Here is a 6000-nt window from a genome sequence, read left to right as displayed (position 1 = left end):
GGTTGCGACTCCTGCGGTTGGAGGGGTTGCTAGTGGCAATGCGGTTGGTGAGCCGGTGGTGGCGGCTCCCGCGGCCCCAGCTGCGGCTCCCGCTGCCGCAGCTGCGGCTGCAGTGGACATTGTTCGATTGGATGACAAGGCGAGAGGGGAAGTGTATGTTTGCTTTGATGGCCCGTTGGGGGCGCATCTGAAGCAGGAGACCAGGGAAAAAATATGGAAGGATGAATATGTCGAAATATTCTCATTGCTTCCGTTGGAAAAGTTTAATCTGGATCGGGTTAAACCGGATGAGAGCAAAAAGGACGAGGAAGAACGGCGGCGTTATCGCCTTATTCCCCGCACTTTTCAGAACTGGTTGCAGGCCTTTGTGATACTGGCCGGTGTGGTGGGGGAAAAGGCTCCGGATAACTGTACAGCGCTTTTCTGTTATCTGGATTCTATCTGTGAGGCGTATAGGACCTATGGGGGGACTGCTTGGCTAAGATATGACGAGCAGTTTCGCCAGAGGAAGGCGGTCAGACCCAGTTTACGGTGGGACCACAAAGAAATTAGTCTATGGATGCGGCTGATGGCTGCGCCGAAGTCGGCATCACAGTCCTTTCCAGGGGGCACCGGCGGGGGATCATTTGGCACCTCGTCGGGGCCCAAAAAGGGCGTTTGCTGGCAGTTTAATGAGAAGGAATGCCGGTTTGGGTCTTCCTGCCGGTTCAAGCACGAGTGTTCGGGCTGTGGTGGCGCCCACAGTCACCTTAAGTGCTTCCGGAAGGGAAAAGGAAAGGCCGCGGAGTCTTCGTCAAAAAGGGAGGACCCCGGTGAGGGTAGATCGGATGGCGCCGTTTCTAAGTAGATACCCGGACCGGGGATCGGCGGAATTGTTGAGTGACGGTTTTAGTTTTGGTTTCAAGATACCGTCAGTGGTTAAGACGGGAGAGATTCGTTTAAAAAATTTGCAGTCGACGCGCCTACATGGTGAGGTTGTTGCGGATAAGTTACGGAAGGAGGTGGAGCTAGGACGGATGGCGGGGCCTTTTGATGCCCCTCCATTGCCGGACTTGGTTGTGTCCCCGTTGGGGTTGGTCCCAAAAAAGGAACCTAACAAGTTCCGGCTCATCCACCATTTGTCCTATCCTACTGGCCGGTCGGTGAACGATGGTATTGATCCTGAGCTGGTTTCGGTTTCGTATGTCCGTTTTGATAAGGCTGTGGAATGGTTAAGGAAGTTGGGCTGTGGTTCGCTGTTGGCGAAAACAGATATAGAAGCGGCCTTCCGCCTGTTGCCGGTGCACCCGGACAGTTTTCACCTGTTGGGGTGTTGGTGGGAGGACAAGTTTTATGTAGATTGTTGTTTGCCTATGGGCTGTTCAATTTCATGTTCTTATTTTGAGAAGTTTAGTTGTTTCTTGGAATGGGTAATTAAGGAGGAGGCGGGTCTAGATTCAGTGTTGCATTACTTGGACGACTTCTTGTGCATGGGGCCTGCGGGATCCTCGCAGTGTTCCCTTTTGCTTCGGACAGTGGAGCAGGTTGCTCGCCGGTTTGGCGTTCCGTTGGCGCCGGAGAAGACGGAGGGTCCGGTTACGGTTTTGAAATTCCTGGGTATCGAGCTGGATACGGTTGCCATGGAGTGCCGCTTGCCGGAGGACAAGCTGGTGGATTTGAGGCGTTGTGTTCAAGGGGCCATTGAGGCCAAGAAGATTCGTTTACGGGACTTGCAGTCCCTGTTGGGGAAGTTGAATTTTGCGTGTAGAATATTGCCGATGGGGAGAGTTTTTTTCCCGTCGCTTGGCTCAAGCCACCACCGGTGTGTTGCACCCTTTGCATTTTGTGCGTTTGAAGGTGGAGCATAAGGCGGACCTGAGAGTGTGGTCCCGTTTTTTGCAGCTGTACAATGGACGGTCATTGTGGCTTCGTGAGGTGGTGTCAAATGAGGAGTTGGTGCTGTATACGGACGCGGCGGGATCCAGTGGATTTGGCGCATATTTTGGGGGGAGATGGTGTGTCGGCAGGTGGCCGGATTCGTGGCGGGTTTGCGGTCTGACTAGGAATTTGGCCCTGTTGGAATTTTTCCCTATTGTCGTGGCCTTAGAGGTTTGGGGACAGGATTTGAAAGACAGGAAGGTGCGTTTCATGTGTGACAACCTGGGGGTGGTTCAGTGTGTTAACAAGTTGACAGCTGATTCCCCCCCGGTGGTGGACCTCTTGCGTCACTTGGTGCTGAAATGTCTGGAGTTGAACTTGTGGGTCTGCGCTGTACATGTGCCGGGGGTGCTGAATTCTGTGGCTGATGCTTTATCTCGCTTCCAGTGGGACCGCTTTCGAATGCTGGCGCCGGACGCGGAGCAGCAGGAGACCGTATGGCCCGTCTGGTTGTGGGACCTGGTTTGCAGCCGGCCTGGGAATTGATCCGACATTCGGTGGCACCCAGTACGTGGCGCAGCTATAATTCAGCGTGGGACCGTTGGCTCGAGTTGGTTGATGAGGTGGGAGGTCATGTATCTGAAGGTGACAGAGTTTATTTAGTTTTGTTTATGTTGGGCAGGGCTAAGGAAGAAGGCCTTTCGTGGTCGGCCGTGGTGGGCAGGTTAGCGGGCATTTCCTTCTTTTTCAAGTTATTGGGCTGGAAGGACGTTACGAAGGATTTCTGGGTGCGCCAGGTGATGAAGGGTTACCGGAGGGCAGGGGCGCGCCGAGACCTTCGGCGCCCGGTATCTTTTGAGCTGCTGGGCAAGCTGTTGTCGGTGTTGCCTCGGGTGTGCTGTTCGGAGTATGAATGCCAGTTGTTCGGGACCGCTTTTGTTTTGGCCTTCTTTGGGGCGTTTAGAATTAGTGAACTGGTGAGCAGAAACACGAGGAGTCACGGAGGTTTGTTGCTGGAGGACGTGGAATGCGGTATGGATGTGGTGCGGTGTTGCTTGAGACGGTCAAAGACGGACCAGCTGGGTAGAGGTCGGATGGTGGAACTATGGGGTGTACCTGGTTTAGCGGAGTGCCCTGTCAGATGGCTGTCGGCGTTTTTAGAGGTGAGGGGAGCTCGCCCGGGGTCCCTTTTGTCCCACCAGGACGGGTCAGCCTTGTCGAGTTACCAATTTGTCTGCATCTTTCGGAGGTGCCTGCAGTGTTGCGGTCTCAACGAGGCTGAGTTCGCGTCGCACTCCTTTCGGATTGGGGCTGCGACTCAGGCGGCTCGTTGGGGTCTGGGCGCGCAGGCTCTCCGTAAGATTGGACGATGGGACTCGGCCAGGTTTCGATCTTACGTCCGGCCGAACTTGTTGTGAGCTATGGGTGGGGAGGGGGGGGGGGGTCGGGGGCTGTATTGGTTTGGTAATCATTACCCATTTTCTTCCTTGTGCCCCCCCCCCTCCCCCCCCTCCCCCTCTCCCCTGTTGTGTTGTCACCTTTTGTTTTGTAGGTTTCCCATTGTTGGTGTGGGTGCTCGGCCACTCATACGTGTATTGGGGGGCGTTCCGTGCGGGAATACGACCGGACGGCCGCCAGTTGGGGGTTCCCAGAGAAAAGGCTACTGTGCGATGGATCGGGGTCAGGGGCATGCTGTGGAGTGAGGTGTTGCCTACCTGGCGCCACCATTCGCAGCTGGACAGAGCACCGGACGTGGTAGTACTACACGCGGGTGGGAATGACCTGGGTCTCCGGGCTTCCAGGGACCTGATACAAGACATAAAATGTGACTGCCTGCGGCTCCTGTCTTCCCACCCGGGTCTAGTAATTGTCTGGTCGGATATGGTTGCGCGGCTGGCATGGCGGCACGCCAGGTCGGTGGAGGCAGTAAACAGGGCGCGAAGTAAAGTGAATCGGGAGATTGGGCGGTTCATTTCCCGGGTTGGGGGTGTCTCGGTTCGGCACCCGGAGCTGGAAGCGGCGTCCGCCGACTTGTTGCGCCGGGACGGGGTCCATTTAAATTCGGTGGGAAATGATATTTGGGCCTTAGGGCTGATGGAGGGGCTTGAGAAGGCTTTGTTGGTGTGGGAGGACTCGCGCGCACAAGGGGTCATGCGAGCTCGCGGTGGCGGAAAGGAGGGGGGTGTCTGAAGGTGGGGGTTTGCACAGAGGAGAGGACGGAACCCAGTTCCGGAGCGGGTTACCTCTAGCGGTGCAATTGTTTGGTAAACGGGTCCTTGCTGGGTTGAGTCTCAGCGGGACGTAGTGGGGGCAACATCTGGCTTGGGCTCTCGAGTCGGTGTGTTGCGGCTGAGGGTCAGGAGACAGGCTGATGTTGCAAAGAACATTTTGGTTAACCTTCAGGTACCCCCCCCCTTCCTTTTCGGGTTCTTCAATGAAGAGTTGTATTGTTACATGGCTGATGTTTATGTCATGAATAAATGGGGCTGCTGTGGCCTTTATATTCCAACGTCACACAGTGTTTGTGTTTATTTTAGATAAGAACCCTAGGGGGTAGGGTGTTGTTGGGGAAGGTCACAGGCCTTCAGTCAGACATTCCGGAGTCAAGGAAGAGCCCGGACTGCTGACCCGAAGGGGCTTAAGGGAGGGCTACATGACTAGGAGGGATGCCAGGCCATAGGGTTAATAAGGGGTTAATGGAGAAAGTCAGTTTGGGCGCGAAATTTGGGGGTGGTGCTAAGGGGCAGTTAGGATCAGGGGTCAGTGTGATTGGTCAGGGGGTGGTGGCTATAGGGGGTCGTATATAGGGCAGGTCAGAGGGGGGTGGGCCATTCCTACCTGGACGTGACTGGAATCGTTCCCGCCCGCCCTAATTGTGGATTCGACATCGATGAAGAAAAGAAGGAAGATCGTATTTGTCGCAGCGGCGGAAAGGAGGGGGGTGTCTGAAGGTGGGGGTTTGCACAGAGGAGAGGACGGAACCCAGTGCCGGAGCGGGTTACCTCTAGCGGTGCAATTGTTTGGTAAACGGGTCCTTGCTGGGTTGAGTCTCAGCGGGACGTAGTGGGGGCAACATCTGGCTTGGGCTCTCGAGTCGGTGTGTTGCGGCTGAGGGTCAGGAGACAGGCTGATGTTGCAAAGAACATTTTGGTTAACCTTCAGGTACCCCCCCTTCCTTTTCGGGTTCTTCAATGAAGAGTTGTATTGTTACATGGCTGATGTTTATGTCATGAATAAATGGGGCTGCTGTGGCCTTTATATTCCAACGTCACACAGTGTTTGTGTTTATTTTAGATAAGAACCCTAGGGGGTAGGGTGTTGTTGGGGAAGGTCACAGGCCTTCAGTCAGACATTCCGGAGTCAAGCAAATTTTGCCCTGAGAAGTTCAAAGCAGATATGAGATTACATATATTATAAATAATGACTGTCTCTACAGAGAAATAGCCCTTATGCATGATGATAAAAGAATTGAGAAGCCAAAGGAAAATCCCACCATGGGGGTCCTTACAACTAGGCTTTCCTAGTCACTAAACAACAACAGGCAAATTTGCCATGACTGTTAGGCTGGAGTCAATCGTTCAGATCCCGGTATGTTGGAATTTTTAAGGATAATTTTCTAATTCATGGTAGATTGAAAAGGGAGAAAATATATTAGTTTTCCTTACTTTTGGATTCACTCCTGGCTTTGGCTGAAATAATGTAAAAAAAACCTTCATTAAAAATGAATGTATGATTTCAGCAGTAAGCAAGTAATAAGTGCAAATTGTCTATATAGTATATAAATTAACATCCATTACTACAATGCACAGAATATTACAGTACCATCTTACCATTCAGATTGTTGAGCTTTATCTCTACATGTTAGATTGCTGCTTACTGTCCAAAGATCATAACTTGGTCTCCTTTCCGTTTTTCTCGTGTGTACCGGTAAAGTCAATTATATAACCTGTATGTCTATTATGTATACCATTTTAAAGCTTACTTATAGAATGAATCTATGTAAAACATAATTGTATTGATTTTCTAGTTGTCTTGTTTTTCATAATCTATTACAGCTCACAGATGCATTTACAATTTTATGAGCTTCACACCTGAAAGCCTGCAGCATTCCTTGCTTAATGTCTGCATATACAGTATGTTCCT

This window comes from Anomaloglossus baeobatrachus, chromosome 4 (genome assembly GCF_048569485.1).
Source record: "Anomaloglossus baeobatrachus isolate aAnoBae1 chromosome 4, aAnoBae1.hap1, whole genome shotgun sequence".
Lineage (NCBI taxonomy): Eukaryota > Metazoa > Chordata > Amphibia > Anura > Aromobatidae > Anomaloglossus > Anomaloglossus baeobatrachus.
The sequence above is the reverse complement of the archived record's forward strand: the minus strand, read 5'-3'. Positions refer to the sequence as shown.